The sequence below is a fragment of the Zalophus californianus genome, chromosome 16 (genome assembly GCF_009762305.2).
Source record: "Zalophus californianus isolate mZalCal1 chromosome 16, mZalCal1.pri.v2, whole genome shotgun sequence".
NCBI lineage: Eukaryota > Metazoa > Chordata > Mammalia > Carnivora > Otariidae > Zalophus > Zalophus californianus.
In genome coordinates, this window is record NC_045610.1 from 59,872,938 (window position 1) to 59,897,673 (window position 24,736).

Sequence of the window (24,736 nt, forward strand, 5' to 3'; positions counted from 1 at the left end):
GCCCGTCCTGGGCACTGTAAGGTGCAGCATCCCTGACCTCTGCCCCTCGAGATGCCAGAGCGCCACCACCATCCCCCAAGCCACGACAATCGAAGATGTCTCCAGACACTGCCAGATGTCCCTGGGGGGGACTAGATCGCCCCCGGTTGATGATGCAGCCATAAAGCTGAGTGCCGGGTGCGTCAGGAGGGGGAGCAGCTGGGCCGCCGCAAATGCCGGGAGCCAGGAAACAAGGACCCCACCACCACCACCACCACACTCCGCAGCCCCTGGCCATGCTGACTCAGATTCGCCAAGTTCCAGATGAGTTTCCCAGAAAGGGAGACCGCTGTCCTCATTTCCAGGACTGTGACCCCAGCCTTCCCGGAGGGACCATGCCCTGCCCCATGGAGCTGCACCGCGCGTGCTCCCAGCCAAAGGGGCAGAACCACCTGAGCCTCTGCCGTTCTTTTAATCACACACGTGTCAGTCGAGCTGAAGTTCTCGTGTTTGCTGGCAGCTCCATGTCTGGAGGCACTTGGCTGGGCTTCTATGGGAAGTGCATTATCATATCAATCATTATCGATTTTCTAAGCTTGGATTTTTGTAATGAGAATCTCTTTTCTTGTTTGAGTATATACCCTGAGTATATAAATTTCAAATCAAGAGGTGAAAACTCATTTTTACTTAGGTTTTTGACACAATCTCTTGAGATAACTGGCAAAACACTGGGTCTGTCCCCCACTCAGGATGGACATCGCTGACCTGCAGCTGGTAGAAAAGCCCAAGGAGTGGCTGGACTCATTAGGACAGTCTAGCTGCTGAAACACCAGCCTTCACACCTCACATCTATCAAGGCTGGCCACGCTTGAAGGCTGGCCTCCATGTAGGAGTTGAGGTCGCAGCTGCCGCCAGGCCGAGGCTCTGCTGTCTTGTGGCTCCTGACATCCTTCAGCCACCGCCAGGCACGGGGCTGCACCCCGCCCCCTCACTCAATCCCTTGCCCCAGGAGTTACGTGGGCACTATCCTCACCGCCTCATCAACAGGCACTAAGGACACGATGGCAGGAGAGCAGCCTAGATGCCCAGCCCAGAGGGGGCCCCCAGCACCACTACTGAACCGGGTCGCAAAAGAAGCATCTGACCTGCCCAGAGTGCAGGCTGGTCGCGGCAGAGGACGCCGGGAGAGGCAAATGGCAAGGCAGCAGAGCTGGGAGCGAGGGGAGGTGGGGGGGGCGGTTCTGTCCTGGCTAAACCAGGGCCCAGTGGCTGCTCACAAGTGGACACTGCCTCGCTGCAGGGCCCTGCCGCCCCGGCACGTGTGACGCAAAGGGTCATGGCCCAGGGGAACCGAGCATGAGGTTCTCTGCAGAGGGCTTTGTGCACATAGGGTCTCACCTCCATGTGACACCAGCGCAGCCCCTCCCACCAGGGCTCTGCAGCCGGCAAGGCCTCAGGCTGCAGGGGGACTGGACACAGGAGGACCCACCACTGGCAGATTCACGGGGTGCCCGCCCGCCCCACCACCAGTGGCCATCCCGAGGTCAGGCACCCCCCTCCACCTTGGGCATCCTGAGGCCGCCCTCCCCTCCCCTGCAGGATCGCGTCTTCTCTCACCCCCACTCCCGGCTAGTTCTATGTGCAAGTCTGCCCCTCCTCCTGGTCCCCCATCTGCACCTGGGGACTTGGAGAGCTTCACACCACCTCCTTCCCGCCAGGACCGTCAAGCCAGCTTGCTGGCAACCGTGACCTTCTTTTCCGTCTCTCTTTTTTCCCCGCAATTGCCCTTCTGGGAGAGAGAAGAAAAGCCAGGTCTCGTGGGAACACCCATCCTGCCGTCTCATATAAAACCCATCAGCCCTGAAGCCCTAGCGCAAGGCCAGACACCACGGGGAGGGCACCTCACACCTGGGCCTGGTGGTGCTGCTGGGCCGCCAGATCTGCATTTTGTCCTCTCCCCTTCTGCCCCCTTCCTCCAGCTCAGTCTCTCTCACTTCTATTTTCGTGGTGGATCAGTGCGCCTCTGTTTCCCAACCCAGGGCTTACGTATGTGTATTTCTATACATTGCTGCCGCCGCAGAGCCTTCTGAGCCATGCAAATGGCACCTTATGCAGATCTAGGACTCCTCCATCTGCTTCCGATGTTCCCCACTTCCCCTTAATAACCTGTTTTAGGGGAAGCGGTACATGCAGCAGATGATACAACTTTATTTTTGTAAGCCCAGTTGGTCCTGGAGTGCTGGCAGTCACAATAATAGAGGGGTGTGCCTGTTACTGCCTCTCAGTGAGCTTGCCCCCAGCAGCACCTAGCTCAAACAGGCCAGGAGGGGCTCCACGGAGAAGGGGAGGGGTGCATGGGGGCTGGGCCAAGCGGCACACGGAACCCTGGTCCCACTTCTGCCTCCTCAGGGTTTGCTTCAGGTTGACTTGTGTCCTCCCCACAACTTAAAAAAAAAAAAAAAAAAGATACAATGAAGTCCTAAACCCTGGTACCTCGGAATGCAACCTTATTTAAAAATAGAGTTTTTGCAGGTAAGATGTAAGTTCAGAGGAGGTCATGTTGGAGTAGGGTGGGCATCCAATCCACTTTGATGGTGTTCTTACAAGACGAAGAGAGGACACACAGACCCACAGGGAGGAGGCCAGAGCGAGGTGGCCACAATCCACGGAGCCCCCACGGACGGCTGGCAGCCACAAGGAGCCAGGAGGGGTGAGGAGAGGGCTTCTCTAGGGATTTCAGAGGGAGTGGGGTCCTACTGACACCTCCCCACTGCAGGTTCTGTCCCTTGCTGCAGACAGGGTGATGTCCCCCACGCCTCTCCTTCCCACCGGAGCCTTTATAGGCAGAGGTTGTCTATTTCTGCCGCCCACTGTGCCCTCAGCCCTGACTCGGGAGCTCGGGGCCTCGGGGCAGGTGCTCAACAGGTACCTGGCAGGATGAAGGCAAGTGGGCTAACTCAGGTCGCACAGCGAGCAGGCGGCAGGTGGGCATGAACACACCCCTCAGTGCCAGCCCCATCCTACTTCTACTAAGACTTCATGTAAACCCAAAGGGCTCTCTTGCCAACAAAGCTCACTTTCACTCCCGTGAAGGGTGGGCCCAGGATTTCAGGCACTGATTTTTCAATTTCCTCCGAGTCTATAGTTATTTCAAAATAAAAAGCCTTAAAGGAAAAAAAAAAAAAAAGCCCATTTTCTTTTTGTTTTGACAAGGTGCTGCAAAGCCCAGCAAGGGTCTGCCCCTTCCTGTCCCATCACCTGGCCCCCAGGTGGCCCTGAGTCTGAGATTCACGAAGTGAAGTCTGACTCCCAGTAAGAGGTGAAGAGAAGCTAGAGAGTTGTCACTTAGAAGCTACCTTTTCAAAAGCCATGACACCAGCTCTCTGGCTCGCAGGAGAGGCTCAGGGATGCCCAGTGGGAGTGGGGGTAGGCCAGCTGGCCACCAGTGAGGTGCCCAGTGCTGGAGGTGGCCGATGCTGAAGTGCACAGGGTGGTGGGCACCACGGTGCCTGAGAACGGGAGGTGGGGGCTTAGTGTAAAGTCAAGGGGAGGCCAGTGGCCACAGACCTGGTAGGGGACCCAAGTCTGTGCACGAGGAGGGACCTCGCATCCGAGACGGTGAACTAGACTTTCAGACACCCCGCTGCAGGAGAGGCTGGTGAACATCCAGGGGCATTCCCGGTGCAGGGAAGAAGGCGAAAGGGACAGAGAGCCAGAACACAGCTCATCCCCAACAAGGGGGAGACGGGCATCCCTGGAAACTCTGGAACAGGGTGGCAAGCTACAGATGGGGTGCTAAACCCAGATCACCACCTGTTTCTGCAAATAGTGTTGCTGGAACTCAGCCATGTTCGTTCTTTATGTCTGATCTGTGGCAGCTTTCATGCCCACATCTGAGTGCAGTTGCCGTGACAGAGACCTTCTGGCCCTAGAAGATTGACTACCTGGCCCTTGACGGGACAGGTTTGCAAAGCCCCGCTCTAAACAGATTAACTGTACGGGAGCTAGTCTAAACTTATACAAAGCCTAGGGAGGAGCATTTTTTTAATGGGAGGCCAAGACATTGCAAGCACCCCATGGAGAGGAGGAACAAGCCAGCAGTGTCTGTTACCCATCCCCAAGAGAAACTTCAGCGACAAAGTCAGGGCACTTGGCAAACCCAGGAAGCCAAGCTAGGGTGAGGCACCTGCACCCATGACCTGATTCAGACCTGTTTTTCGGGGGAGGGAATGTGCCATGGAGTGGCAGAATGCTCCCAACGTGATTCAGGACAGGAAGTCAAACGAAGAGAATTCCAGAATAAAGATAAAAATCCAAGTGACCAGGGGTGCCTGGGTGGCTCAGTCGGTTAGGCGTCTGCCTTTGGCTCCGGTCATGATCCTGGGGTCCTGGGATGGAGCCCTGCATCGAGCTCCCTGCTCAGCAGGGAGTCTGCTTCTCCCTCTGCCTCTGCCTCTGCCCCTCCCCTCCCCCCGCCCTGGTTTGTGCTCTTTCTCTCTGAGAGAAATAAATAGAATCTTAAAAAAAAAAAAAATCCAAGTGACCAAAACACCCTTAAGTCAAAATCAAAGTTAGGGAGAAACTGACGTGTACAACCCATTATCCAAGCGGCTGGCAAGGGTGACTGGTCAACACCCATCTGGGGACCCCTCCTCCGTGGGTTTTTGCCCCGGGCATCCCTAATGGTCCCATCCGCAGAGCCGGCCTAGACCCATTTGCTGAATCCCACTGTGTTGTTCTCTCCACAGCCCTCTGTCTGCAAGGGGCAGGGGTCACAGGCTCTGGCCCTCTGCCCTTGGGCTTTGTGCATGGAGAAGGCCAGCAGCCCGTCCTGCCGTGGAGGCTGAGACAAGCCATTGCTCTGTGTGCCTGTTTCAAGGAGGGGGAGGTGGCATCTCCCAACGCCATATCCCTCACCCTGTCGTCACCCCGGCCCTCAGCTCTCCGTCAACACAGCCCCCTGGCACTCACCCTCCCAACACCGTGGACACGTCCGGCCCTGCACCAGCGTATGAAATGTCTGTGGCTGGAACCAACCCTGCCTTCCCCAGCTTCATGCCTCAGCCCAGCAGACAGCACTTGCTCACCTGGGCCTGAGTTGCCAATATTTTATTTTGAGGTTGTGATGGAACCCTACCCATGAAATTCAGCACCAGGAGGCAAGCCAGCCCTGCAAGTCAGCCCTACAACCCAGGGCAAGAGAGGCCAGGGTGGATGGTGGTCTGTCCCAGGGGCTCACCCATTCATATAATCATTCCGTGTTGGCCTGTGTGGGCCCCAGGGCGTCAGACACAACCCTCGGGGTATAATGCCCAGATAGGTAATTACAGCACAGTGCACCCTAGTGAGGTGTGTGCAAAGGGCAGGGAGACCCAGAGGCTGGGGCCTTTCTGAGCTTGGGGAGCAGCTCCTCCAAAGGCATTTGCATTTCAAGAGAGGGTCCATTTCTCAGGGGCAGACTCCAAGCAGCAAGGAGGTTTGGTAGTGGAGCTGTCTACGTAGGGAGGTGGGGAGGGGAGCTGGACTTAGCAGGCTCTTGGGGAGAGGAAGAAAGAACCAGCATGCTCCCTCCCAGCAGGTGCAGCACAGACAAGCACCATTGTCATTTCCAAGACCCCAGACCCTATTTCTCAGTCCCCACCAGACTGCGCTTGCATCTAGGGGAAGGGGATTCTGCTGCCAGTTCGCCGTCCTCCTAGGGGGCCGGGTGGGACAGGCGAGGAGGCTGCGGCGCAGGCGGAGGAAGGAGGCACAGGCGAGCAGGTGGGGCCGCGGGGCTGGCGGCTGCCATGCTCCACACCAGCTTTGGCATTCCCCTCATCACAGGCAGCTTCACTTTTGAGCAACCAGTGAAGGACAAGCACCCTGTAAATTTAGAATGCGTGATGGCTGGCTGCTTTGGTATTCAGTTTCGCACACGGGATGGGGGAGGAGAAGGGAAGACCCACTGGGGGCCGCACCATCACATCCCAGCCCACGTAGGAGCTCGCAGAAGGGAACGTCTTTCCCCAAAGTAAAAAGGTAACGGGCCCCTGAGGCCAGTCCTGATCCCAGCCCTAAGGGCACCCCCTTCACCACTCCTTCCACCAGCGTCCCCACCAAGGGGACCTCAGCCCCCACCCCTGTGCCCCCCCCTTCCCTTTCTCACATTTGGCTAAAAATAAAGCCCCTTTTTGGCAGCAAATACACCCAGTTTCCCCAGAACATAAGCTTCCCGGGAATCTAGAAAAGGGAATAGCTCTACCTCTCATGGAGCCCAGATGGATTCCTGAAAATTTGTGTCAAACCAATTTCTGTAAATCCTATCATGTTCTCAGTGATTCACCTTCATCTCAGAAATGCTGGCCAGCTGCCTGTCTGCCCAGCAACCCTCCACCAGTGATGGGCTTGAGCAAACACCCATTCAAGCGGGTCCTCGTGTGATCTGAACAATCACGGCCGGACTTTGCTGTGTCAGGGCTTGAGTTTCCAGGAAGCAAGGCAGACACGATGTGAATGCTACAGTGCTTGGTTGGGCACTTCCTTAGACCGCACCTGATTTCTTTCAGAAAGGTATCACCAGAACTACCCCCTTGCCTCTCATCAGCTTCCCCCAGCTCCCCTCCAAGTGGCTCTGTGCTGTGTAAGGGATCTGAGAGCAGCAAAGGAGTTGGGGAGGGCAAAGGAGGGCAGGCTCAGTTTCTTTGCTGTATTGTCCTAAAGGCAGGGCGGGGGTGGCCTGCAGCAAAGCCAGGCTGGACTGTGCATGGCCCTTGGCCAGCCCAGAGTGAGGGGAGGCGGGGGCCAGCATGAGCAGACCTCGGTGTGGGACAGCCTCTTGATGCAGGACAGAAGCAGAAGCAAAGCTCAGGCAGGGAGGCTGGTGACAGTGCTGGTGCTGAGCATGTGGAGAGAAGTGGGCAGATCCAAGGTCCAAAGCCAGTGGACTGGGCAGTAGACTACCTCTGGGGCGTCAGAAGAGAGGGAGGTGGCCTAGGTCAGTGATGGGGGCCCACACTTTCAGGAGAGTAGGGATTCTCCTCCTGCTCCTGGAGCTGCCTTATAGGACAGACCAGCCAGGAACAATCCTGAGGCCCTGGCCTCTGTTCCCCATCTTGATGATGCTGGAAAGGGGGTACAGGGCACACCGTCATGGCTTTCCTGCCTTGTCCAGAGGTGGTTACTGTCAAATCACCTGGAATCCTGGGACACAAGCAAGGCTGTAGGAACCCATTCCTGCTTCCGGCTTTCTTTTAGCAAGTGACTATTAAAAATTGTGTGTGTGTGTGTGTGTGTGTGTGTTGGGGAAAGAGTGACTCCTACTGAAATAGCTCTGAGCACTCCGGAGCTGAACGTCAACTGACACACAGAAGCTCTACCCACAGGCCCCACTGGTGTACGTTCCGGGGGGTCCCCAACCAGATTACACGCTCCTTAAAGAAAGAGGATGGATATTGGCTCAGCACCCGCTGTGTTTCACGCCCCACGCGAGACACTTGACCCTCCTTATGTCATTATTTTCACAGCATCACCCGCGTTTTCCAGATGAAGGAAGCTGAGGCTCAGAGGGGTGGCTAAGAACCGGTCGGTAGGGGAGCTGGGGTCCCACCGGCCATGCTATTTCTACTCTACTGCGCAGCCTCTGACCTTTGTTTCCCTTGTAGGACGGCCTCAGGATGGGACAGACAGAGCTCTCCATCCTTCCCACCCACTAGTGGGCTCCCGGAACCAAGCCCTCCTCCCAGCAACCAGAAAGGAACAGGCGTCCAGGCTTCCCGCATCCTCCTGAGGCCACGCCCTCGGGCACGCCCCTGGGCAGCTCAGGCCACGCCCAGACACGCCTGGATCACTAGACCACGCCCCTCCAGACACGCCCCCAGCACCCCCATTGACTGGCATGGACAGGGGGGAGGAATAGAGGGTCAGAGAGGATAGTCCTAAACCCACCTGCCAGGAAGGGGTCTGGGGTCACTTCCACACTAGAGAAAATCAGCGTCAGCTCTGCCCAGCCCGGGGTCCCAGGGGAAGGGCAGCTTTGGGTGTGTGGTCCTGGGGGACGCCGGGGTGAGCCTGGGACCTGAACCTCACCGGAGGGCCCCCCCGCCCTCCGCTCCCCCTCTGGTCAAGGAGTCTGAGCAGCCCTTGGCAAGATCTGTGGTTATAATTTTGTCCTTATAATAAAAGTAATACATATTTACTGCAGAAAATTTAGAAACTACACATATGCAAAAAGAAGAAAATTTAAAATAACCCATAATCCCACTAACCCGAAATAACTCCTGTTAACATTTTCAGCATATATACCCTCCCAGACTTTCCTATGCATAGAACATATATTTTTGGTAGCAAGTGGGATCATACTGTACATTCCACTTTGTAACTTTTTTCCATTTAACTGTGTCTTCTACCAAATCACTAAGTATCCTTCTACAACATCATTTTTTAATAGCTGAATTAGCCAAAGAATAGTTGGCTGAGCAGAGGACAGGGAAATTTTACAACATGGAATACTGCAATTAAGCATTAAATAGGAAAACATCCTTTGTAAACAAATCAGCTATACGATTACAGAAAAATATGATTTTAAAAAAAACCCTTTTTTTCCTCTTTAATCCAAATTCTGCAATATCAAAAAACCAAGAATGTCCTCTGACTTCAGGACATGACACTCAAAAGACAGCTCCCCAGGGCTGGTGATGTCTTCAGAAGGAAACAGCGTCAAAGTTCTGAAGGGCTGACCTCCCCTCTACTGCAGGTGTTATGGTCTGAGCATGTGTGCTCCCCCCACCCCCAAATTCACATGGTAAAGCTCTAACTCTCAGTGTGAGGATACCTGGAGACGGCACTTTGGGAGGTGATCAGGTTAGATGAGGTCGTGAGGGTGGGCTCCCCCCTACCCCGGGTGGGACTGGTGCCCTTGTAAGATGAGACACCAGAGTGCTGCCTCTCTCCACCATGTGAAGACCCAGCCAGCCAACGTTGGTCCACAAGCCAGAAAGGAGCTCCCCCCTTGACCTCAAGAGTTCCAGCCTCCGGAACTTTCTGTGGTGCTGGCCCGGCAGACTAAGGCCTCAGGGAAGATGTCTGAGATAGTTTTGACATTGATGTTGTAGTCAGCTGGCCTTTGTCATGCTGTTCCCCAGGGGAGAGACCCACAGGTGGCACATACAGAGGTGGGAAGAGTGAGGAACAGGAACCCAAGAACATCCCACAGGACTCACATCTGCTCTGCTAAGAAGGAGGCACGTCCTTCAAATATGACAAGGCGGGAGCCGGGCCGGGTGTACTGGGAGGCAGAGGCTTTCTGCTGGTTTCATGGTGACAACAGAGACGAAGTGTGAAGTCCCCGGAGATGGCCCCACAGGGACACTCATGGGACAAGGCTTGGGCCAAGCGGCTTAGGCTCCCCACCCACAGGCTTGACCATGTTTGCAGACCCAAGACTGTACTCGATCGTCAAAGCGTGAAGGTGGCCCACATGTAAAAAGCACCCGGAGGTGAATAAGAAAAGAACTCCACAGCAACACGGGCAAAGGAGATGAACAGATAGTTCAAAGGAGTCAAGATGCAAATCGTCGAACATTTTAAGAAATAATAACAAGCAATATTGGCATGGGTGTAAGATGAAGGATTTCCACATAGGACGGAGGGATCTGTAAATAGTGTCAACTCTTTAAAGCAACCCAGCTGTAGTTGTTAAAATTTAATATATACATACCTTTTGTCCTGATACTTCTACCTGAGATTTTCTCCAAAACGGCAGAAAGTACCAGGAACAACATGCATGCATCGAGTGTGTCGGTATGAGCAGAGGGGAAGGGTCAGGAGGGGCACTTCCACCTGTTAGCAGAGGTCAGAGGTCACCCCCAGGAGCTGGATTTGGGGAGGAGCCAAGCAGACTGTTCATTTCACTTTAGACGCTTCTGTCTTGGAAGAACTAATACAATGAATAAGTCATGGCTTTTATAATTCATGTGACTGAATTTTTTAAATGACTAAGAAAATGATTTTGAAATAAAGACTTTCTATCTCCCGTGCAGGTAGGGCTGCCAACACGGGATGCCCAGTTAAGTATGAATTTCAGAACGGTTTGTTTTAATATAAGTATGTCCTGTGCGGTATTTGGCACATACTCATACAAAAAATTCCTTGTTGTTCATCTGAAATTCAAATTTAACTGGGTGTCCCAGGTTTATCTGGCAACCCTAATTACAGGGGAAGGAAAAAGGAAGAACAAACACCCCAAATCTGTGCAAGCCAAATTTAAACCCCTTTCCTCCAGCTGCCATGAAAACCTGCCACATCCATGATGATGTCTTGTTCCGAGCAAGCGCGCGCACTCGTGCACGCGCACACGTTCTGATCATCACTGGCCACCCTCTAAGAGAACACTCTTTGACTTGGATCTCATTTTGACTTGCACATGCTGATGTTCAGTTCAGTTCCTATCTGAGAGTCAGGATGTCTCCAAACTCGCCCTGCTGGGGAGACGTGAGTGCCTACAGCGGGATCCGGCCTTTCAGATTCTCTGTCTGAGCCTGGCACTGCAGGGCACATGGAAGGCAGTCAGCAAACTCAGAGAGATCAATGAGCAGAGCACCAGTGCACCGTGGAGGGAGGCTGGCACCCCCTCTTCAAGGCGTGTGGCACCCAGCTTCTGGACAGTTTGCTATGCAGGGTCACGCCCCACTTCTTAGCCAAGGTCAGCATCTTGCGACCTTTTCCTGCTGCCAGGAGCTCCTTCTGTCTTCCTCTTCCCCGGTGCCAAACACGGTGCACCAAACCTCATACAGAGCGGCCCAAGACGTTGCTTCCGGAGGCAGCCTACCTATACTTGGATCTCATTTCCCGTTACTCCTTGGCTCTCACGGTGAGGTGACCAGGGCCAAGGACAGGAGGCTGGAGCCGGGGCGACTCTGGCCAAGCTGTAGGTTGCTCCTAGAGCTTGGGTGCCCCTAGCCGCACAGCAGCGGCCAGGTGGGTGCTCTTGAAGAGATTCCTAAGCCTTTCTGGGTTTGGGGTCAGTTGTGTCCCCTGCCCTCCTAGAGCACCCACTCTTGCCCGCAGCCGGAGAATGGGACCACTGGCCATGGAAAGTTCCGGGCCCCCTGCTCGAGGTGTGCCTGCGGAGCTGCCGGAGCCACAGACGAGACATTAGCATTACAACCCACACTGATCTTTGTCAATTACCTTGCCGTGTTTGAGCTCTAACCAGCTTTAAATTGAATCAGGACGAAATCATCAGAATAGAAAGAGCCCAAGCCCCAGCCTTTCAATTCCAGCGCTGGGGAAAAAAAAAAAAAAGTTATACATTTCATAATGGCCTTCTACCCCATAATGAACAGGAAAAATAAATTAGATTCCAAGCTAAGGGTATATTTATGCAATTTCATTATGTGCCCATGAGCAAGCCTGGTTTTCACCAAGATAAAAATGAGCTCTCAGAAACACTCGCACTAAATAAATGGAGTGATTTAACAGCTTAACGGGGAGCGTGGAAGAGGAAGTGAAGGACAGTGTCAAAAATGGGAAAATAAAAATAAGAGGGTCTTATAACACGCCCAGTCTGCACTGTGTGCCAAACGCCGGCGGCGCCTGGGGCCTTGGCCCTGGGCGCGGTGAGTCTACCCGGCCTCTTGAGGCAGCCGCTCTGTTCTTCGTGCTCCAGGTCCTCCCAAGACCAAGAACAGCAGAGGGGATGCGGGTCCTCCTGCTAGACCCCGGAGCCCATGCGCTGCAAAGCCACAGCGGCTCTGCACCCTCGTCAGCAGAAACCCGGCCCCCAGGGCCCCAGGCAGGCCCCCCGCTGTCCTCCATTCCTAGAGCTCCTCCACTGTGCAGCTTTGCAGGAGAAACTCAGGCTTGCTCCAAAGTTCCTCTGGGTTCTCTCTTTTGCCTCCATGTCAAGGCTCCCTGATGCTCGAGTGTGGCACCTCCTGCCTGTCGTGGCCCCGCGGGCCCTGCCCACGGGTCTCCTCCAGAGCCGCCACGCACCTTAGCATTTCTTTCTCCAGAAACAAAAATATGTTCTCTGCTGCCTTCAAACCCTCCGTGCCTGTGCCTTTTTTTTTCTTTTTCCCTTTTTTTTTTTTTTTAGTGTACAATGCTCGAGACCTCTCTGTGAGAGGCTTTTTATGAGCTCCCTTGTGAAGGCTGGCAAAATAATGGGTTTATTTTTTTTAATGGATATTTACAAAGCTGGAGGGTGTTTCCCCGAAAACCCCATGGTGTCTAGCTGGGACGAACTTGGAGACAGACAGCTTGGGACCTCTCACAAAGGCAGCTGCTCTGACTTCCTGAGTTGCCCCGTCTACACTGGAAAGGGGCTCCCTCACGCTGTGAACACAGCACAGGAGAAAGGCCATCAACTCCTGCAGGGTTAGTCTGGGGCACCTCAGGAGGAACCTCTGTCTTCACGGAGAAGGAAAACAAGGCTGGGAGAGATCGGGGACATCCCAGCTCACAACAGCCTGCCCAACATTAATATGCCAGCCGCATGGGTTATTTTAAATTTTCTAGTAGCCACAGTTTAGAAGTCTAAAAAAAAAAAACCGGTGAAATTAATTTTAATAACATATTTCATGTAACCCAATATATCCAAAATATTATCTTGTCCATACATAATCCACGTAAGAAATTGTTCATGGGATATTTTACATGCTTCGTGAACAGGTACAGTCGCAGGACCTCACAGCTCAGACCCCACATGACAGGTGCTCCGGACTCCTGCATGGCCGGCGGCCACGCTTTCGGACGAGGCAGGCACAGAATTCCTTCATGTCGTTTACAAACAATCCCAAGCCTGAAAGACAATGGTGTGGCCGTGCGTAACCCGTCATGTGGCAGCCAGCCGGTGCAGGGAAATATGCCCATCTCTCAGAAATGTCTCTCTGCAACCGTCACGATGACTGATTCTCGAAAACCACTGTGAGGCCATAATGAAAAATCACCACCGCCACAGCTCCCCAAGCATCCTGTGTGTCAGGAACAAAGCTCCTTACACACATGGGTGATGTGCTGTGCATCCTCTCCACGGCTCTGGGAGGTGCGGATGGGGGGCTGCCCACAGTCACACGTGAGCCAACAAGGACTGGGAAACTGAAACATCGTTTATCAAGCTCGGAGGGTAGAATTCCCCTTCTGACAACAAGAACCTGCTTGGAACCAAGCAGGAGCCCGATCCCCTACTTCTCACTTTGGCCACTCAATACAGAGCAGAATCAAGAGCCTCCTGCCACCTTCATACCCTCCTTCACCAGGACCTCCAAGGGGAAGAAGTAAACAGGCAGATAAACAAACACAGACCGAGGAAGATAAACGAGCTGCGGAGATTACGCATGCCGAGCACGTGCCAGCATCGTGGTCTTACTTGGTACAAAGCCCATTAGCTCATTAGTGCAGACAGGGCTGGGATCCCATGGCATGGCGTGATGCTTGGCTACTGCCCAGTGAAAATTCGAGTGACTGGTCGACCGGGAGAGACCTGGCCGGAGTCTGCAGGGTGGGGCAAGAAGGGGCCGCAGGGTGAGCCAGCAGAGACAGAAGAGCCCAAGCAGCCAGAGAACGCGGCCAGGAGGGGTAGCTGGAGCACCAAGAGGATGAAGCTGGCGCACGGCCCCATGGGACAGAGGGGCGTAAACAGCATCCTGACCCCTGCCCGCGTTTACAGGCTCCTTCCTGCGTGCTAAGGGGGAAGGTCAGGCCCACAGATGCTCTGCCTGCATCCTCCCTGGGGCTCCCTGAGCAGATGACAAAGCTTGGCCCTGGCTGGCCGGTCACTGTTTCTACATCACCCGCTCAGGCTGTTGTTCAACCTCATGGGTCAGACCTTCCTGCACCAGGGGACAGTGCCCAAGTCTGCCCTTACAGTGCTGTAAGGCTGCGGGCCTGCGTCTCGCCCCTCACCGAGTACGGCCCTGTTGTCCCATGATGATGACTGATGGTGGGGGAGGGAGCCGTGCAGGAAACAGGGAAATCTGGAGGTCTGTCTCCTCCCTTGCTGGTGCACAGCAAGTGATCTGGAGAAACAGGCAGTGGAGGAATGGAGATGCAGAGGAGACACGGAGGGAAAGGTGGAGTCTTCCCGGAGGTTTCCAGAAGTCTGCCCCTCCTACAGAGTCCTCCACCCTCCATGCCGCCCATCTGCCCTGCGACCCCGATGTGCCGACACCGCCTGCACACGGCACCTGCCACCACCCAGCCCCCTGGCTCCCAGCAGACCACACCTGGCCACCTTACTCGAGAGCCCGGAGGAGGGCATCAGCCTGCATCCTCGGGCTTCGCCTGCGCTCCCAGCCACCCCCTCGACATTCTTACATAACTCGAGTCCTCCCTCACCCCGAGCAGCACCGCCTCAGACTCCCCCCACCTTCTAGACGTGGGGGTGTAACATCTGCTCATAGCATTCCTCTCCAAGAGAACGCCTTCCCCCACAGCCGCACCCCAAACTCAAACACTGTCACCCTCCCCCAGAGCAGCAAAGGATAAAAAATAACATAAAATAAAAACATGCTACCACTACCACCCACCACATCATTAAGGGCAAAAAAAAAAAAAAAAAAAAAAAGACTCCTACAAATAAAAGTCTTTCCTTCTTGTTCTAGAAAAACAGTAACGAATCCTGAGGGCAGGCGCGCAGGGAGGGAGCAGACGGGGGCTGCCCTGGCTTTTCACCTCCATTGCTGAGATCATCTTTGCAATTTCTTATTTTTGAAAAAGGAGGAGGGACATCCCCACGGTGGCGAGTCCTGGCCCCGGAGGTCCCACCACATGCCTGTGAGGACAGGTGTTGGAATTCAGTGCCAGGAAGTGGGGTCCAGGGTTCCGGGCGGGGGCCCTGCCTGTCCTCTCTCCCCTACCTTCAAAGGGGCCCTGCTAACAGGAAAGAGGAAGGGGCCGTGTTTGGGGTCTCGAGGCCAAGATCCACCTCACAGGAGCCTCTCCCAGCGGGATGAGGGGAACGCAGCCACCGAGCTGCCCCGAGACTCAGCACCAGCCCCGTAGGCTTTTCTGTACTCCCGACAGCCCAGCATGCTCAACCGGAGGCTCCCCGTGTCCTTCCAGCCGGCCCGTCGCCGATGCCTGCCTTCCCGTCCAGACACAACCACAAAAACAAGAGGGAAATCTGCAATTCTTTCCCCAAGAGAAGCTGTCTATTCCTATTATCCAATTCAGCCTCACCGCTCAGACTGTGGGTTCCCTTTCTGTGTTCCCAGCTGCCCTGTGTCCTCACCAGCCGGGTCCCAGCTCCCACACCCGGCCACCGCCAAGAGTCTGGTTCAGCCTCTCAGTGCACGCTCGCACACCCTCCCTCGGCTTGCTGCACTGTCTTTGGAGGCTCTCAGTGGGGCACGGAAGGTTCCCTGGACTACCCCCATATAGCTCACTGGAAAGATAGCACGTGTGTAGGTGTGTGCACACATGCTTCTATGCCACATGCAAAACTATCGTGCTACAACACAGATAAATCCACGCTTTGCAGATGTGAATAACAAATGCAAAGCAAATCATTTTTGAGTGGCTACAGGTAGATTTGGGAAGGTCTCGGCTGCGGTCTGGATTTTGGGAGGTTTTTATCTCCGGGACCTCCATTCCCACCTGTTGCCACTGTGGAGCCTACCACGTGAACCCATGGTGGACAATTCTGAGGACACCATGGGAGAGCCCGAACAGAGGGATCTGGTTCAGCAGCCCCAGAAAGAAAGGGCATGCTTATAGAGGATCTACTGAGTCTTTCAGAGTCCCTTTTTGGCCACATGCCGGCCGTCCCTGTTGATGCAAGTGGTCAAATAGACTCTATCAGATGAAATGCTGTCACTGAGGTCCCAGTGCCCAGATGTGGTCCTGTCTGCACACTGAGTTCTAAGACTTTCTAAAGAGGGATGATTGATGGCTTGCCCACAACCCCACCATGGCACCCCAGGCTCACCAAGAGCAGGGCATCCCTCCCACATGCTGGCGTGCCTGGCTTTCCTGTCCTTGTAGCTGGGGCCCTCTACGTGGCAGGCAACCTGCTCAGGGCTGAGAGGGGAAGGCGGATGCTGGGCACTGCCGTCCCTGCTAGGGACACCAGCAGGCCGACAGCTACTGTGACACGACAGAACAGGGAAAGGGGCAACCCAGCTGCCCAGGGGTCCAGAGGTAAAAGTACTTCATGAGCCAACATCCCTCCAACTCTCCTTTCTATTGAAAATCTGGTTGGGGGAGGGAATGAGGGGAGGACCTGGGGCAGGACCTCCATGAGCCAAGGCCCAGGTCAAGTTCTCTGGTCCTCTCTCCTAGGAATTAGGGCTCGGCCCACCTGCCAAAACAAACAGGTGCCCCAAGCCCAGGCAGGGAATGTGGGTGCTTCATCGTCCGAGGACATGTCCTGGGAGAAAAAGGGAGAGTGAAATTCTGTTTATCCAGCTCAGCAGCTGCCTGACCAGCGCCAACTGCACGATGCACCAGGCCGACAGAGGAAGGCAGAGGGGAGGTGCAGGGAGGTTCGGAAGGCTCAGAGGGCAGGGAGCTGCCCCCCACCCCCCGCCATGGCCTGCTCTGAGAACAGGCCCGAGTGCTGGGGTGTCCAGAGCATCCATGCATCCCCTGACACTCCCGGGAAGCTCACAGGAAGCTCCCAGACCTGCTCATGCCCCCCACTTCGCCCGTGAGTCATGCAGTGGAGGCCCCGCTGGGGTCGGCTGCCTCTCCCGCCCCTGGAGGAAAACCAGCGTCCCTCCTCGTTCACTTTGGTCTGAACCGCCTGGAGCCGCTCAGAACATTCCTTTGTGTGTCCTCAAATCTTACAGAAACACCAAGTTCCCAGGCGGATCCTCGCTCGGGGCTGGTGGCGGCTGTTGCGAGCAAAGTGCCAAGTTCCGCCAGGCCCTGGAGGACCCACCTGACTCACAGCAGATGTTGTTCCAGAGGTGGTCACAGATGCAGCCAGAGCGCCAGGACCTGAGGCTGCCCACCCGCCCGCCAGGAACACACTGACACTTGCCTTCCTGCTCCGCGCCCCGGCCTCTCCCACACTCTCCCAGAGAAGAAAGGCCGGCTTCTGTTTGTGACCTCCACAGCTCACAAGTCCACGGAGGCATCCCGTTGGGGTGACAGCAGCTTCCCTCCCTCTCACAAGGGCCTGCACGGCCCAGTGTCACCACCCCCAGAGCTTGTCCCCTGACTCCTGCGGGAGCAGTTCTTCCTCTGTAAAGTAGGAGACACCCAGCTCCTTCCAGCACAGCACCCCAATACCCCCCGGGCCCCTGTAAGCTTGAGAGTAGCCTGCTCACATCCGCACTTGCCTTCAGGTATCTCTTCCATTGACTGATGGCGCCCCAGTGCCCACGTCAGGACCCAGCACCAGTAGGTGCTCAACAAATATTTGCGAAATGAATATATGAGTGCTTCCTTGTGGCATTTCGTTTTATCCTCATAAAAGCCCTGTGAGCTAGCAAGAGCCATCATTAGCCTACTGGGGACAATAATCATCGTTGCAGTAACAGACACGGGTGGACTGTGGGCGCACTCAGCATTATCTCATTTCTTCCTGCCCTCCAGGCCGTGAGGTGGTGTCATTATCACCATTGTGCAGATGGAGAAACTGAGGCTCAGGACAGGGGGATGCACTGCCAGAGGTCCCTTACCCCCAGACCAGAAGAGCCACCGACCACAGCCAGGCCACCCTGCACCTGCCTTCCACAAGGGCTGAGGAGAGGCGTCTGGAAGCGACAGAAACCAAAGGCCCTGGGGGTTCACGAGCACCTCTGGGTTCCAGCAGGCACAGCCTGCCTTACTTCGGAAGTCTTCGGGGAGATCTTGGAAGGTCGTGAGGGTGGACAGGCTCGGCTTACAGGTGGGAACCTGAACACAGAGGCTCCTCCAGGGCTGGGGGAGCCCCACGCAGCCCCCTGGCCTTAAGCAGATGGGGAGAGGGATGCAGGTGGAGCTCAGGTTTCCATGGAGACTGGGGAGTGATCTGACACCAGCATTAGATCAACCAGAAGAATCTGGAAGGAGATCATGGTGACTGTCTCTGTCCGTGTTGAGCTGGGGCAGTGACTCTGGCCTCCAACCCAGAGGGAGGCTCAGGGGCACCCCAGGGACATGAGGGGGCCTTGGCAGGGCAGGCCAGGGGCTTTCCTTGTGCTGGGGGTCAGAAGTCAAGGGATGAGACAGAGAAAGGAAAGAGGAAGCCGACTTCCCCTTGGGAGGGGCCAGGGTACTGGGAGGAGAGGGAGGAGGTGAGTGTCGGCACATTCCAGAGCTGAGGAGGCCGCACAGCTGCGGGCACAGCCTCTGCCGGAGCAGAGCTAACTTTAAAATAAGAGGGGCTGAATCATCATAAAAAGTAAGAATTTTCCAGGCTCGGTGACATAATGGATGAAGCAGTTTGCCTAAAAAGCCCCAGTGTTCTGAGAAGACCACATGCATGCACGCACATGCACGCACACACACACTGCGGAAAACCAAGCCCGGGGCAGACTGGCCCTGAGTGTCCGCGCTGGGTGCCCACGAGAGCATTCATGCACCCCACTTGCCCCTTATCCATTCATACCTTCCTCCTCTGTCTCCTGGGGTCTACACTAGGAAAATTCTATGCCAGAAAAATGGGCCAGGCAGGTCTGAAGCAAAGAGGTCAGCTGGGCCCAGGAGACAAGAGGCTCAGAGGGCACCCCATGCCCAGGAGCATCCCCATGAAAGCTTAAGCAGTAGGGCCAACTCTCAGAGGAGGGGCAGCTTCCTGGAGCCAGACGTATTCCTGGGGCGTGAGCCTATTAACCAGGGGGAAGAGTGGCAGGAGTGGACTCCATCCCAGGAAAGTCGAACGGGAAAATGGGCTCCCAGAGGTCAGGGCAGAAAGTTCCAAACGCAAGTCCACATACTCACGGCAAGGAAACGTGGCACTTATATGTCGGGTACTCCGCTCAGGGCTAAGGACAGGTAGATCTTCTGTGCCATGATTTATCCCATAAATATTTATTAAAATAGCACTTCATGCCACAATCACTGACAGAATGACTAAATGACTAAGTGGATGGACAGATGGACCAATGGACAGACAGGTGGATACTGACACCAAAGGAAACAAATGGAGCTCAGAATCTGGAGCATTGAGGATATGACTTTGCAATTCAAAAGCTCTCAAAATCTAGCACCCTGTATATTCTAGATCCATGCTGCCCAACAGAACTTTCTGGAATGGAGGGAATATTCCACCATCCAATATGGAACCCACTAACCACATGTGGCTGTTGAGCACTTGAAGTGTGGCTAGTGTGACTGAGCAACTGAATATTTAATTTTATTTAAACAGTTTTTTTAAATAAATTTAATAATTAAATTAAAAATTTAATAAAATTAAATAATTTTATTAAACGTGTGGCTAGTGGCTACCATACTGGACAGAACAGTTCTAGAGTTTTCTAATACACCTTTGCACGTGTTGGTCCTCCATGGGTGCCGGGAATGTGGGCCACACAAGTGCAGTCAGGAAGCCCGACTTTGTGAGAAGCTGAGACCGTTCCATTTCCTGATTTCCCTGAGTAAGACAGAAACTTGCAAAACCTGGGACTGCAGGCAAATGCTTCTCAACTTTAATGTCCACGTGAAGCACGCAAACATCTTGTGAAAATGCAGACTCCAAAATTCAGTAGGTCTAGGGTGGGACTCAAACATTTGTACTTTCCACAAGCCCTTAGGTGATGCTGATGATGCTGGTACAGAGACCACATTTCTAAATAATACGAGTTCAGGAAGTCTTCCATTCTGGAAAAACAAGGGTTTGCAGGTAGCCGAATAGAAAGACCCTGGGAGGCCAAAATTCAAAACAGAGAACTTGGCTTATTAAAACAAATATTCAAATCTTCAAGATTTGAAATTTTAAAGAGATTAACTTAGCGAGTTCTTACTATAAGCCTGTATATTCTGGGCAATGCAAGGAGCTTACAAGTTACAAGCATCACGTCTAAGCAAAGCCTTCCATGACTCCCCCAACTTAACACTGCAACACCCCCACCCCCACCCCCACACACCTCCAGTTGCATATTTTGCTATAAGAATTGCTACTATCTAAAATATGATACAGTATTATTATTTATTTTGTTTTTTTCTTCTTTTACACCTAGAATGTAAGTTCCGTGCAGGCAGGAATTTCTATCTGTTTTGCTCACGGCTGTGTCCCTAGGACCCGAACAGGACCCATTATGTGGAAAGCCTTCAAGAAATATTTGCTGAATGAATGACTTTAAATCTCTGCTCCATTTTGGGCTTTATTTAGGTGCAACATGTCCTTCAAGAGCCTTGTATGCTTTCCATATAAGCATTCTGAACATTTTTTATTAAGTTTATTCCTGGATATTTTAGTTTATTTTTGTTGTTATAAATAGAAACTTTTTCTACCACCTCTCTATTTGTTATTATATTATATATATATATATATATATATATATATATATATATATATATTTTATTGATCCTCTTGGGTTTTCCAAGTACACAATTACACCACCTAGGAAAGAGTGATACTTTTACTCCCTATTGCTCAATATTTACTCTTCTCATTTCTTTCTCTTGTCTGATTGCATTGGCTGATGCTTCTGCTATAATATGAAATATTGTAGCAGTGGTGATAGTAACATCCTTGCTCTGTTCTTGCTTTACTGTTTCCACATTAAGAAAAAGAATGGGTTTGGAACATGATCACATATAGCCATATTAAGGAAGCATCTATCAATTCCTGTTGAGTGTGTATCAAGAATGGATGTTGACTTTTGTCCAGTGGCTTTTCAGTCCCAAAAAAGATAGCCATGTGATAATTCTCTGTATGTTGATTAACATGATGGATTGTATATGTAGATTTCTTAATATGGAACCTTCTGGGATTCCTGGAATAGACTCCAAAAGGACATTGGACATTATTATTTTCACATGACACTTGGATTCTGTTTGCTAATATTTTATTTAAAATTCTGCATCGGTATTCATAAGTGAGACTGGCCTGCAGTTTTATTTTTGTACAATCTTCTTCAGATTGAAAAACATTGTAATTCCCACTTTGTGAAAATTACATAGATGTTTCCCTTCTTTTTTATTTGCTGTGGGACAGTTTAATTAGCACTGGAAGTACCTGCTCTTTTTTTTTTTTTAAAGATTTTATTTATTTATTTATTTGAGAGAGAGAATGAGATAGAGCATGAGATGGGGGAGGGTCAGAGGGAGAGGCAGACTCCCCGCTGAGCAGGGAGCCCGATGCGGGACTCGATCCCGGGACTCCAGGATCATGACCTGAGCCGAAGGCAGTCGCTTAACCAACTGAGCCACCCAGGCGCCCTGAAAGTACCTACTCTTTAAGGGTGCGGGTTAAATTCTCCTGGGAAGCCACCCAGACATCCCTGTGTGGGAGCAGCTTAAAAACCTTCTGTCATGGGGTGGGCTTGGTCAGTTTTTGTAAATTACATTTCTCCCATTTCTTATTTTGTGTTTCTTGTGCTTTCTTCCTTTCTAACCTAGCTAGTGGTTTAGGTCTTCACTTTTTAAAAAAAAACAGCTTTTTATTTATTAGCCCCATTTTCTCTTCTGTGACTCATTCATTATCTATTAACTTCATTAATGCCTTCTTTCTTTTCTCCTTTGGTTTATTATTCTTTTGTCCTTTTCCTAACTGTTTGAGTCATATACTTAATTCATGTATTCTTAATTCTCTCTCTTTTACTGACTATGTACTAAGGCTCTGAGTCTTCTCTCTGCACACTTGCCCTCACCCCCAACCAGGGTCCTTTACTTGTGGGTGCTCTGTCCACCCCCTGCGAGCCTGACCCTCCCATGTTGTATTTGTCGACAGTTTGTAGAGAGGGTTGCTCAGAGTCAGGGAGTCTGCCTTACTCAGCCCTGCATGTCTAGCACCCAGGACAGGATCTGACGCATCAAAGTCAAAAGTAAATGTTTACAGGAAGCATGGAGTGGCTGATAATTTTATGGCGATATGCAATAATTATAATTATAAAGCCCACATGTGAGTATTTATCTATGCCAGGCACTGTGCTAGACACCAGATGAACACCACTTTGTCAACTCTGGGAGGTGGGTTTTGCTCTTCTTCATTCACAGGGCAAGAAACCAGGGCTTAGAAAAGTCAAGGATGTCCCCGTGGTACATCACTGCAGACTGACAGAACTCAGCCTCACAGACACAAAGCCTGCGCCCCTCACTAAGCATTGACCACGAAGGGCAAAGGAGACCAGCCTGTGTGGAACTGAGCGAGCCCACGTGGCACAGTACCTAAAGCAGTGGCTTTGGTGTTAGACAGACTGGAGTCTGAACCCAGATCTACCACTGCTGGCTGTGGGACCCAAGGCAGATCATGGACCTTCCCTGTGCCTCACTTGCTTTGCCTCTAAAATGGGGACGGGATGTCCATACCCCCCTCCCCCCCCACCGCCCCACTGCTGTAAAAATCACATGGGATGATAGGCATAAAAGACTCAGCAAGATGCCTGGCCTTTGGTAAGAACTCAGAGCTGCCGGTAGTGGTGCGGATGGTGGTAGTGATCACAACCACAATAACTATCATCCAGACTCCAATTATCACAATGTCACCCAAACCCAACATCTTAACAGTGAAAACACACCCAATTAGGAAGACAAATAAATGCCTGCAGAGTTGAAGAATTAGAAAAATCATAAAATTTCAGAGCAAGAAAGGATCCCACAATCACAGTATTTTGCCAATGGGGAGGGCGAGGACCAGAGCGGGAAAGAGGTTGCCCAAGGCCTACCCTTGCTGGCGACCCCGCAGAGCTAGGCTGGCTCTTCCCACCCGCATTTACGCCCACTCTTCCCTGCCATGCCCTCACCCACCCCGTGTGGGGCCCGACATGGAACCCACAGCGATGAACACAGGAGAGACATCGTGACACGACGCACAGCAGATGGGAACTGCGTTGGGCGCTGGGGGGCAGGAGGAGCCGCCCAGGGCCCAGAAGGGGGGGCACAGTGGGCCCAAGGGGGTGTTGGGCAGGGCAAGGCCTGCAGGGGGACGCAGGGGCAGCCCCCGCAGATTTTAGCAACAGTGAGCGACCACTGAGCAGCAGTTATAAACACATCCTGAGGGCTGGGGGGAGGGAATTCAGTGTACAAATCAGGGAAGATATGAAATTAATGGCAGCTTAAAGGACGCATGCTAATTTAACATCTTTGCAAGCATGAAAAAAATAGGAGCAAGCAAGAAAGGGCTGGTGAAATATTTACTGACAAAAAGCAAAATAAGAAAATATTTGAAAAGCATGCAGCACACAAATAAGCGCCTGGAGGTGCAAGCCCAGCGAATCCATCTCCTTCGGTGTCCGCGGAGTCAGCGGCACGGGCGAGGCGGCGGAAGTGAGGCCTCCGCGCCTGTGGGGGCCACCATGCACCCGGGGCTCGCTCTATGCCCAGCCTGGAGCCAGGGGGTTTTCCATGCCCGTCTGGACCCTCCGCGGAGACGGGAGAGGGGGCCCTGGCGCTGCAGCTCGGACCCAGGCCATATGGCCCCGGCACCCCGACTCCCGGCCTCTACACAGTCAGCGCGCCCCCACCCAGGGCCAAGGGGAACCCAGACGCGCTGCCCTGAAGACGCAGAGAAGACCAGAGTCTGACCACGGCTTGCCCCCTCCCCATGTCGTTCCTTAGGGGACAGCACTGGGGGGCTGCGGGAGCCCCGACGGGCGGGGAGGCCCCAGGGAAAGGTCGGGGTCACTGACCACCAGCGCACTGTCACTCGGGCGGGCAAATTCGCAGCCATCGCTGGAGCAGGATCTGGAGAGATTTTCTTTGCCAAATTGAACTAGCTTGGCTCTGATCTCAACATTGTCACAGGTTGAAGGGAGGTTTGAAAACCACAAGCAAAGGCTCATGGCAAACACCAGCAAATCACGCAGGAGGGGGCGTCTGGAGGGAGGCTGCTCTGGCCACCACCAGGCCCCCATTTTGTTTAATATCGGAGCTAATAATCTGGAAGACAACCAATAGGTCATGAGGAAGATCCGCTGGGAGAGCAGCAAGGGGGCCGGGGCGCAGGCGGGCTGCAGTCCTGTGCTGGGGCAGGGGAGGTGTCAGAAATGACCTGGAGGGGGGGTAAGTGACTCCCAAGTTAGAGGAGGTTCTGCTTGAATCGAACTGTAAAGCATCGAGTCTGAGAAAAAAGAAAAACAAAAAAAACCAGCGTGAATCAGATCTTTCCTGAGCTGAGAAAAGCCAGGAGATGGAAGCGCGGACAGCAGCCACAGCAGGTGACGGCAGGTGTCCCCACTGGACAAGCTGGGGTGCTAGGGGGGTGTTTCAACTGTCTGGGGAGGAGGCTCCCTCGCAGGAGATGGAGAGCCGGTGGGCTTGGGCCCCCCACCCCCGCCCTGGGGAGGCCTCCCTCACTCCGAGGGGCCTCAGCATTGACAAAAGGACAGCAGGTCCAGGGGCCCCAAGAACCCTTCCAACACCCAGCACTCTGCCAACCCACTGGGGACGGAAGGGTCAGGAAGGTCAGGGAGCGGTGGCAGACAGCTGGCCCAGGCAGCCAGGGGCACACTCTTCCTATGAGGGGTCATCAGGCTGAGGCCCACCAGGCCCTTTGCCGGCCAGGGCGGAGGTGAGGCCGGGCAACGGGAAGCATGGCAGAAGGTCAACTCGGGCCGCAAGAACAGAGCTGAGGCTTCCCTGCTCAGCCTATTCATTGCTCGGGAAGGAAATGAAGCCGTCAGCCCCAGACACAGTTGGAAATTTACTGTGGCAGCCATTTGGCGCTGCCTTGTGGCGCCTGGTTAGT

The 24,736-nt window shown here is 53.4% G+C and overlaps 1 protein-coding gene across 3 annotated transcripts in view; it reads right to left on the reverse strand.

Annotated features, from left to right (window-relative positions):
• RBFOX3 (RNA binding fox-1 homolog 3) overlaps window positions 1–24,736 on the reverse strand; it is a 403,727-nt gene that overhangs the window by 338,357 nt on the left and 40,634 nt on the right. The gene's annotated exons all lie outside the window — the stretch shown is intronic.